This window comes from Stigmatopora argus, chromosome 15, assembly GCF_051989625.1.
Source record: "Stigmatopora argus isolate UIUO_Sarg chromosome 15, RoL_Sarg_1.0, whole genome shotgun sequence".
In the NCBI taxonomy this organism is placed as follows: domain Eukaryota; kingdom Metazoa; phylum Chordata; class Actinopteri; order Syngnathiformes; family Syngnathidae; genus Stigmatopora; species Stigmatopora argus.
The window spans coordinates 16,329,656-16,340,758 of NC_135401.1; the positions used below are offsets into that span (position 1 = coordinate 16,329,656).

General features: G+C 44.1%; 1 protein-coding gene across 5 annotated transcripts in view; it reads right to left on the bottom strand.

The window, feature by feature from the left end:
- Positions 1 to 11,103, bottom strand: part of LOC144089409 (uncharacterized) — a 53,998-nt gene that overhangs the window by 17,931 nt on the left and 24,964 nt on the right. For 3 of the 5 annotated variants that reach the window (XR_013305061.1, XM_077620224.1, XM_077620225.1), the window contains one exon: positions 9,257 to 9,356. The exons of the other annotated variants lie outside the window; for them this stretch is intronic. The gene's annotated coding sequence lies outside the window, so the exon portion shown is untranslated. The remainder of the gene's footprint in view (positions 1 to 9,256; positions 9,357 to 11,103) is intronic. 5 annotated transcript variants of the gene reach the window in all.

The following is an 11,103-nucleotide window of genomic DNA, read 5'->3' on the forward strand; positions in this document are numbered from 1 at the left end:
TGGAGACAGGGAGTGGGCCAATGAACTGAATCAGTTCTTTAACAGATTCAGTTCTGCCCCCACTCCCCTGACTCCCAAGAGCAGAAGCAACTCTCCCCCCTCTGCAGTTTGCCTTTCGTCCAGGCATTGGTGTGGAAGATGCTACCACCTACCTGATGCACAGGTCTCTTTCACACCTGGAGAACACGGGAAGCACGCTGAGAATGATGTTTTTTGACCTCTCCAGTGCGCTCAACACCATTCAGCCGGTCCTACTGAGAGGGAAACTGTAAAAGGCTGGAGTAAGGAACCACCTAGCCGCAATGATCATAGACTTCCTCACTGACAGACCACAATATATGAGACTCCAGGACTGTACGTCTGATGTGGTAGCTTGCAGCACGGGGGCCCCACAAGGCACGGTGCTCTCCCCACTCCTCTTCTCCCTCTACACATCAGACTTCAAACATAATACAGACACCTGCCACCTCCAGAAATTCTCTGACGACACCGCTATTGTTGGACCAGTGATGGACGGGAACGACCTGGAGTACAGGGGAGTCATCACAGCCTTTGTTGACTGGTGTAGGCAAAACCACCTATACATCAACACCAGTAAGACAAAGGAAATGGTCATCGATTTTCGGAGGAATCCTCAACAGACCACTCAGGTGAACATCTAGGGTACAGACATTGAAATCGTGGAGAATTTTAAGTACCTGGGTGTTCACCTCAACAACAAACTACACTGGTCCACAAACATAGATGCCCTGTATAAAAGGGGCCAGAGCCGCCTCTACCTACTGAGTAGACTACGGTCCTTTGGAGTGTGCAGGACACTGCTGAGGACTTTTTACGACACTGTGGTGGCATCTACAGTGTTTTATGCAGTGGTCTGTTCGGGATGCGGGAGCACGGAGAGGGACAGGAAGAGACTGAATAAGCTGGTCAGGAGGGGCAGCTCTGTTCTGGGCTGTCCTTTGGACTCTGTGGAGGAAGTGGGAGAGTGGAGGATGCTGACCAGGATGATGTCCATCATGGAAAGGACCTCCCACCCCTTGCATGAGTCTATGGAGTCCCTCCGAAGCTCTTTCAGAAATAGACTGTTGCACCCTCATTGCAGGAAGGAGCGCTTCCGCAGATCCTTCCTCCCATCAGCTGTCAGACTCTTTAACAAAAAAATGGCTGAGTGTTAAGACCTACCGTATATATACATGTACATCTATGTGTATGTATGTATACATTTATAAATAGGTATGCATATGTACGTATGCGTGTATATTTTTATATATACATATATATATATATATATATATATATATATATATATATATATATATATATATATATATATGTATGTATATGTGCATATATATTTCAGCAACGCGCGTATTTATTTATATATTTATTCACGTATTTATTTGATTTATTAACCTACTTATTACCTATCTATTGATGTCTAAAATGCCTTTCCCATATCTGCATTCTCCCTCTCTTGCTACTATGACAACGAAATTTCCCGAATACGGGATGAATAAAGTTATCCAATCCAAGAACAAGGGAGTCCCCCGACGGAGCACTCTCCAGCACCCCCCCCCCCAAGGACTCCAAAAAGTGTGGGTACTCTGAACTGCTGCTTGATGCATACGCACAAACATCAGTTAGATCCCGTCCCCCCAGCCGAAGACGGAGGGATGCTACCCTCTCATCCACCGGGGTAAACCCCAACATAACGGCACCGAGCCGGTGGGAAACCAGTATACCCACACCAGCTCGGCGCGTCTCTCCGTAAACAACTCCAGAGTCTAATAGTGTCCTTGAGAGGACTGCTTCCAGAACCCAAGCTGTGCGTAGAGGTGAGCCCGACTACATCAGGGCGGAATTTTTTCCACCTCACACACTAGCTCAGGCTCTTTCCCAACCAGAGAGGTGACATTCCACGTCCCAAGAGCCAGTTTGTCCACTCCCCACTGTTCTAGCCTCATACACCTTTTTTTGTTGTTTGACTCAACTCTTTAGGGACGGGGGGACAGAAGTGAGATGTCAATATAGTCAAAACAAATGAAGGTCTGAAAGTCATGTGCAGGTCAAGGGGTTTTGAATCTTCTTTGTTTTTAGTCCACACCAAGCAGTCCAAGGTGCTTTGGTGTTTAGTCTAACTAGGGTCCTCAGGGGCATTTACTTCGTTTTAAGCAACCATATAATATGAAACTAAGTTTAATAGTAAAGCAAAGCATATTCTTCATTGTAAGCAAATATATAATAATGTGAAACTAATAACCCTAATGAGCAAAGTTTAATAATAATAATAATAATAATCAGACAGGCTTTATCATCATCATTGAATCATCAAAAGCCTAATTGCCATCATTCCCACCTGCGTACGACAACATTGGTGAATAGTTAAGCAAAGCATTCTTCATTGCAAGCAAAAATACAATGATGTAAAACAAATAATCCTGACATTATTATTATAACAACTTTGCTGATTTCAAGTAGGAGGAAGGGATTGAAAATGTTAATATTTATTTCTCTGACGGACCGGCACCAGGTGGCTCGCAGACCAATACCGGTCCCCGGCCCGGTGGTTGTGGACCCCTGGAATAGAGCACATACCGTATTTTCCTGACTATAAGGCGCACTAAAAAGTCTAAAATTTTCTCCAAAATAGACAGGGCGCCTTATAATGCGGAGCGCCGTGTGTATGCTCCAAAGCCTGACTGAGAGCACTTCTGGCCGACACGCTTCTTATATAGAGAGAAGGCAGACATGGGTGGGGTCAGGCATGCGCAGGGGGTGTTTAAGAAGACGCTAAAGGCACGCCCCTACCTGGTACCCGTATATAGTGTGGGCATGTGCTTTATTGCAAAACCATTTTGGTTTAGTTTCTAAGGCCCCCCGAAAAAGCTGAGTTGATTTGCCACTCCATGCATGACCATCTCACAGCAGGGGTGAAAAACCAAGTCACGAAAATGAACTCTGAGCTTGCCGTCATTCCCGGAGGCTTAACTAACATCGGACATCGGCATCAACTGGGCGTTCAAAACAAAGTTGCGAGCGGCATGGAAAAATGGATGATAGGTGGCGAACACAGCTTTACGAAGAGTTACGCCAATATTTGCGAATGGATTGTGGCCGCTTGGACTAATGTGTCTGCTTGCACTGTTGTCCGAGGTTTTGTCAAAGCGGCATCATTTCTGTCGAGCCACATGGCAATGTGAGTGACTCTGACAACGAAGAGAGGGAACCCGGCGTTTTTGATGAATCATTTGGACAATTGATCAATTTGGACACAGAAAATGAGGACTTTGATGGATTTGTGGGTAATGATTGATCAGAAAACATGAGTACATTGTAAAATGGCTAAATAAAGTACAACCAAACTCAGTTTTGCTTCCGTTGCCTTTTTAAAAACGTGTTTTTAGCGTGTGTATGTTTTGCCATGCCTGGCTGCGTGTATTAGTGCGGAGCGTCTTGTGTGTGGGTCCAATACAGAAATAGCACTTGTTACTGAGACTGCGCTTTTAAATGTAGTGCGCCATATAGTCGTGAAAATACGGTACTTAAAAATAATCCAGATATGCGTTGTGCAAAAACTCTATCAGTTCGACCCCCGAAAATGGCACCAACAAAGAGACACGCTTACGATGCACAATTTAAACTGGCAGCTATCCGCTGCGCAGAAGAACATGGAAATCGACGTAAATGAGTCCATGGTTGGCAACTAGAGCAGGGGTCTCAAACTCGCGGCCCGCGGGCCAACTGCGGCCCCCGTCTTAATATGAAAGATTAATGTTCGTGCGGCCCGCAAGATTGATATGAATGACACTTGTTGTGTTCGGAGCTGAATGAACCAATCACGGTGAGGTATACGGCTCTGGAGGGCGGGACATCGGCCGGGCTGTCCAGTGCCTCGTTCACTCACTCATTCATTCCTCCAATCAGCTGGGCGGAGGAGAAGCCGTGAAGCCGATCACTCCGCTCGGCGCGCACACTCCTCCGCTGCTCTCAGCATAGAACTGAATGAGGCGCTATGATCCGTGATACAGCCTGTCAGTGTAGCCATCTCTGTGAGTGAAACGGAGACCGAAAGTGCGCATGCGCCACTAACCCACGCGACTGAACGTGAAAGATCAACCCGAGACTCATTCCAAGTGGAAAAACATATTACAGAGCCCCAGAGATGTCTCTTTCAAAGCCTGGCATGAAGAGAAAGGTCGGTGATGAGCACAAACAGTTTCAAGAAAAGTGGGGAGTGCAATATTTCTTTGTTGAACACAGGGGCACCCGACGTGTCTCATTTGCACTGAAAAAGTTGCGGTCCACAAGGAATACAATTTGCAACGTCATTATACTACGAGACATGCTGAGGAGTACGAAAAATACCAGGGAAATGAGAGAACCAACCAGGTTGCCAGTCTTAAAACAAGTCTTCTGAGGCAACAGGATTTCTTCAAGAAGGCTACCAAAGACAGTAATGCAGCAGTCGAAGCTAGCTATGCCGTTTGTGAGTTGATTGCTAAAGCAGGAAAGCCATTCACAGAAGGTGAATTTATCAAAAAGTGCATATTACAGGCTGCACATATTGTCTGTCCAGAAAAGAAAAGTCTGTTCAACCACATCAGCCTTTCTGCCAACACCGTGGCAGAGCGCATTTCTCACCTGTCAAGTGACATTTATGATCAACTGTGTGAGAAAGCACAATGTTTCAGTGTATATTCAGTGGCTCTTGATGAGACCACAGACACTGCCCAGCTCGCAATATATGTCCGTGGTGTTGATGACAATTTGGAAGTAATGGAGGAGTTGCTCACAGTAATTCCAATGCATGGCCAGACCACCGCTAAGGAAATATTTCACCAGCTGTGTGATGCCATTAAGAATGCCGGTTTGCCATGGAAGAGCTTTGTTGGAATAACAACCGATGGAGCCCCATCAATGACAGAGAGGAAGAATGGACTGGTAGCACTTGTTAAAAAAAAACTGGAAGAGGAGGGTGTGGAGGAGGCCACAGCTCTGCACTACATTATCCATCAGCAGGCCCTTTGCAGCAGATGCCTGAAGTTTGACAATGTGATGTCTGTCGTTGTGAAATGCATCAACCAAATCAGATCCAGGGGCTTAAAGCACAGAAGGTGCCGTGCTTTTTTAGAGGAAATGGAGTCAGAATATGGGGATGTGCTCTAGTTCACTGAGGTACGTTGGCTCAGCAGGGGAAACGTGTTGAAGAGATTTTTTGAGTTGAGAGCAGAAGTAAAAGACTTCATGGAGATAGACGGGGTTGCTGTTCCTGTGCTAAGTGATCCCAAATGGCTCATGGACTTGGCTTTTCTTGTTGATATCACACATGAGCTTAATGTACTGAACAAGAAGCTACAAGGCCAGGGGCAACTTGTCAGTGCTGCCTATGACAGCGTGAGAGCATTCTGCACTAAACTTGTGTTATGGAAAGCCCAGCTCTCTCAGACAAACCTTTGCCATTTCCCAGCATGCAAGGCTCTCGTGGATGCAGGCACACTATTCAGTGGTGAGAAGTATGTTGAGGCCATTTCGAAGCTACAGGAGGAATTTGATCACAGATTTGCAGACTTCAAGACACACAAAGCCACATTTCAAATTTTTGCGGACCCCTTCTCCTTTGATGTGCAAGATGCCCCTCCTAAGCTTCAAATGGAGCTCATTGACCTGCAGTGCAACTCTGCACTCAAAGCCAAGTTCAGGGAGGTGAGTGGAGAAGCAGACAAGCTTGGGCAATTTTTGAGAGAGTTGACCCACAGCTTCCCTGAACTTTCCCGAATGTTCAAGCGGACCATGTGCCTTTTTGGGAGCACATACTTGTGTGAGAAGCTCTTCTCCACCTTGAACTTCAATAAGTCCAAGTACAGGTCCAGACTTACTGATGAGCATCTTCAAGCTCTACTGAGGGTCTCCACTGCTTCCTCCCTCAAGCCAAATGTGACTCAGCTATGTGAGAAGAAGCGCTGCCAGGTCTCTAGCAGCAAGGATTAGGCAAGAGAAGCCGTGTTCAGAATATTTCATGTTCAATGTTCCATTCAAGTTCAGAAAGTTAAAGGTTAAAGAGCTGTTAATACAGACATTCGAAACGGAATAAAAATAATTCATTTTCTCTACTTAGCCAGCCAATGTATATCTACTGTATGCTCATTATTATTATTATTTTATATTTGTATTACTGATTGATTGATTTTTTTTCATCTTTAAGTTAATTAATTTAATTCATTATTTCTTGTTAAGAAATAAAGATATTTGATAATGTTGGAATGTTTTATCAGCGCTTTTCTTATGGAAATCCTGATGCGGCCCAGTCTCACCCAGACTCGGCCTCTAGCGGCCCCCAGGTAAATTGAGTTTGAGACCCCTGAACTAGAGGAAGCTGAAAAATCGGCTTAAATAAGCAAAAAAAGACCAGTTTCCGCGGAGGTAAAGTGAGGTGGCCCATGTTGGAAGAATTTCCCAACCACTGGATCAAGTGGAAAGAGCAGAGGGGAGAAGCGTCTCTAGAGTCACCATTCGACTAAGCTTGCCGATAAATTGAAACTTGAACATTTTCATGGAGGTCCGTCTTTGTAATTTCGCTTAATGAAACGGAACCGTCTATCTATCCGGGCAAGAACTAGGGTGGCACAGCGGCTTTTGGCAGACTACAAAGAAGCGATGACAGCCTTCCGCTTTCGACATTCCGATGAACTCCCAGCTTTCCGTCATTCTGGGAGGCTTGACGAAGAAACTACAACCGCTGGACATTGCCGTCAACAGAGCATTCAAAACAAAGTTGCAAACGGCTCGGGAGCAATGGATGTCTGATGGTATACATATACAGCAGTGGCGGGCGGTGCATTTTCTGGTAGCGCCTTCAACGTATCAATCCAACCCTCAAAAACTATTTTATGGCTATAAAACCTCTACTGCAGCTACAGCTGCGACACATAAAAAATAATCAATAAATTAATGCACAAAAATGGGGTAAAATCCACTTCCTAGCAGCATTTCATGATTAAATACAAATACTGGAGCTTTTCAGACATTAAAACTAGGCCAGGGGATGATTTTCCCGGGAAAAGACAGCAATGAACGTCAATGGCGTACGGGCAAACAATGCCCGAAAATGGGGTAAAATCCAGCCGAAAACAGCATTTATTGATTAAATACAAATACTGGAGCTTTTTAGACATCAGAACCGGGCCCGGAGTATCATTTCCCCGGTAAAAAGACAGCGATGAACGTCGATACGTCCATACGTGAAATGACAAAAAATGCACTAAAATACTAAAATTAGGTAAAATCCACTTCCTAGCAACATTTATTGATTGAATACAAATATTGGAGCTTTTGAGACATTACAACCAGGCCAGGGGGGTGATTTTTCCCAGGAAAAGACAGCGATGGACATCAATGGTGAAATGCCAAAAATTAAACTGGGGTAAAATCCACTTCCTAGCAGCATTTTGTGATTAAATCGAAACACTGGAGCTTAAATACAAACACTGGAGCTTTTCAGATATCAGAACTTGGCCCACAATTGAAATATTATTTAGGAATATAGCCATATTTTACTCACCAAAAATCTTTTTTACACAATATCCATCCTCCTTTCTTTCTTCCTTCTTTCCTATCGCCATCAAAGCTAATGATGAAAGTCGAGCCTGTCCTGTCATATTTCTAGCATATTCCGTTTTGAAAATGGCTTTAAATCAAAACAACAATATACTATTTGCTTGTGGAGCTAAGTTAGCACACTGAAAGTGCCGCACACACCATTTTCCCGGCTGTAACAGGCTTGCTAGCTTCGGAGTTGACCGCCCTTTCTTAATGATGTCCATTTTTTTCTGTAAAAGTCCGTCTGGAAAATAGCTTTGTGAGAGAAATCTGCAACATAAGCCATTTGTTTTTGCCACTGTCGGCCATGTGGGTGGAGTTTGCGATCTCTGGCTGCTTTGGCCCGCCTACTAGCCAATCATAGTTTGTGAAAGCAATGACATTTCCCAGCCAGCAAAATGCTAACGCCTATGAAAAATCATTGAGGGGTTGCCAACTCGAAATCTGATGGGTTAAAAGCAACAGTCTAGTTTAATGCAGCAGAGCCAGGAAGAACTGATTGTGAAGGCTTTGAGGCAGATCTGATCTGGCAACAAATAATGGCTGAAATGTGATTGGTTAAATGCTTCAATATGAAAACACACATCTGGAAGCAGTGCAACCAGGGGGGAAAGCAATGAAAGGAAGCTAACAGACCATTTGGAATAATAAGTATTGATGGACAAAATATAATATAATTCAGATATTTCTTAGGCCAGCAGAGAAGGCCTTGAAGGCCCTGACGGCCCGCCACTGATATACAGGTGGACAATATGTCAATAGATTGTGGATCACTGGGCTCAAGTCGGCGACGATTGAGATAGCACCCTTCTACATCTGAAAATGCGATACTCATGGAGTAAACATGGCGAAGGTCTGTTTGAAGGATAACCACATCGTTGTGTACAAAGAACTACGAAAGTAAACCCACTCCGCACTGAACTCTATGTTACACCTCTTGACAACCTGGACTTGGGTCTTTTCACAGACAGATGTTGCTTCAAAGGCAAAGATGGCCTACAATCTGCACTTGCAGAAACTTGACCCACAGAAAGAAGTCCAAGCAGAAAGGCTCTCAGTCAGCACAAACAGCTTACATTTTGGCATTGTCAGTAGCTCTCAGATTGGCAGAAAACTAGTCAGTGAACAATTTACACAAATTTGGCGTATACACTGTAATATGTTTAAAATATACATTCCCATTTCTGTCATATTCAAAAGATATTTTCCCCCCAGAATGTAAGATGATTCAGGCTTTAGTGCGCCACTATCTGATCATTGTGTTTGGGCAGAGTCTTCACAACAATGTGTGAAAAACAGCAGGTAGCCCTGGGTGTTTGTTGTATAAACAATTGAGCTGTGTTCTGGCAGTTGTAAAACTTTTCCTGACCTGCCTAAAGATCCTGTTTTTATTGTTCGAAGGGAAGTGTCATATCTTCAGAATCTATCTCAACAGATGTCCAAGTTTAGACCCAACAGTATTTGATTTCAAACCAGCCATGTTCGTTGTAATTGAAACCCACTCACTTGTATTCAAATTAACACCCACTTTGGGTGGATGCAAGGAAGGCTTTAAGAAATAAAGTCAGAACGAGAATCTTGCCTTTTCTCGAGCCAATAAAGAGAACTGGTCATGGATGCTTCAATAATGTCTTGCCTATATATTTGTTAACACTCTCACCAGATCTTTCAGAACACAGAATGGAACTTCTCACAAATGGTGACGCCCGTCGTGATTTGTTCTGAAGGTCCAGACGAAACCATGACTTTCCTTGCAGACTCTTGGGGGACAAAACAAAAAGGTGAGCAGATTTTAAATTCTGTATAAATTATAGAGAAACATCAACATTTTAGAAGAGTCTGGGGAAAGATCTGTGATTTTCGTCCTGGTGAAATAAAATTGTTATTTTTATTTACGGAAGTTGTATTTTTGTGTCTTGCTTATATTTTTGTTAACACTTGTCCCATCAGATCTTTCAGAACAAGGATAAGAACGTCTCCCAGCACACAACATTTCATTTTGCATTAAAAGAATGGCATTGAAACGATTTCCAAACTGCAACCGCTCCACCCATTAAACATCAGGACGACATTCTTAAATTGTGAGATGCTTTAATGCTCCCAAGGGCAGTGTCAGTAGTAAAGTGCAAAGGTCGCTCTCGAAATAAGACTTTGTATTGGCTAGAAATTGATCATTAGAAGGAATGGGGTACTGACCAAAACTCTAATTAACTGTAAATGAGCCTAATTGGTGACCAGCCAATTGGAGGGCACAAGGACACAAACAACCATTCACAATCAAACTCATACCTAGGGGCAATTTAGAGTGTTCTACCAGGCAATATGCATTTGGTACACAGGCCCAGGGGAAGAACATGCAAACTCCACACAGGTGGACCGACCTGGATTTGAACCCAGGTCTCCCACTGTGAGATCGACGGACTAACCACTCAACCACCTGGCCACCCCAGTTAAGTTGTGGCAGGGAAAAGCAAGTCCAGAAGAAAAGGTTGTGTGGAAATCGAAAGGGGGTGTCAAAGACGAGGATGTCATGTGGTGAAAAGAAGATAAATTCATTCCATCTCAGAGAGAAGAAAGAGAGGGAGATACATTCAATTTTGTGTATGCAAATCCATTCTGTTCCCTAACATAGAGCCCCTTCACTATAATGTCCCACTCGGTCCCTCCTTAAGATATTGTAGCCCGGTACATGCAGTCCAGCCATCGGTGATTTTAAGTTTAGCCTGGTCTCGGATAAACATAAATAATCCAGGTTTGAGTTGCTGATGATGAATTTAGCAAGATGCTTCTGATCTTTAAATGACCACCAATTAATCATTTTGCCTTATAGCGTGGGTGCCAGAGTACCTTGGCTTGGCTAAAGGTGATGTTTGATGAGCAGATCGTTATTTCTTAAATACAAGTGGAAGTTAATCTAGCAGAGTTGGAGGCCCGGCTAGCAGATGTGTAGCCCCGGGTAGCAGAGGTATAGATGAGCGTGACCGGACGTTTGGTCACCCGGACCCAAACAACCGGCGACCAAACGTCCGGCGACCAAACGTCCGGCGACCAAAAGTCCGGTGACCAAAAGTCCGGCGACCAAAAGTCCGGCGACCAAAAGTCCGGCGACAAAACAAGGTAAAACAACACGGTCTACGCATCAATAAAAGCCAGTGTATAAAAGTTTGTATGTACATGAGTTGTCCCCTTAGGAAGGGACGTCAGTCAGGGTCTTAACAAGTTCTCCAACAAAACACAATAAAAGTACAGGAAATTTGGAGCTTTTCTTTACCCTAATAATTAATAGGGCATTAAGTATGACAAAATAATAATTCGCAGTTTGTATTTAGGGAATTTGAGCAACAATTTTAAATAGTAATTATCAATAACCTTCCGGGCGACCAAACGTCCGGCGACCAAACGTCCGGCGACCAAAAGTCAGGCAACCAAAAGTCCGGCGACCAAAAGTCCGGCGACCAAAAGTCCGGCGACCAAACGGCCGAGTACCGTAGATGAGAGGTAGGTGCT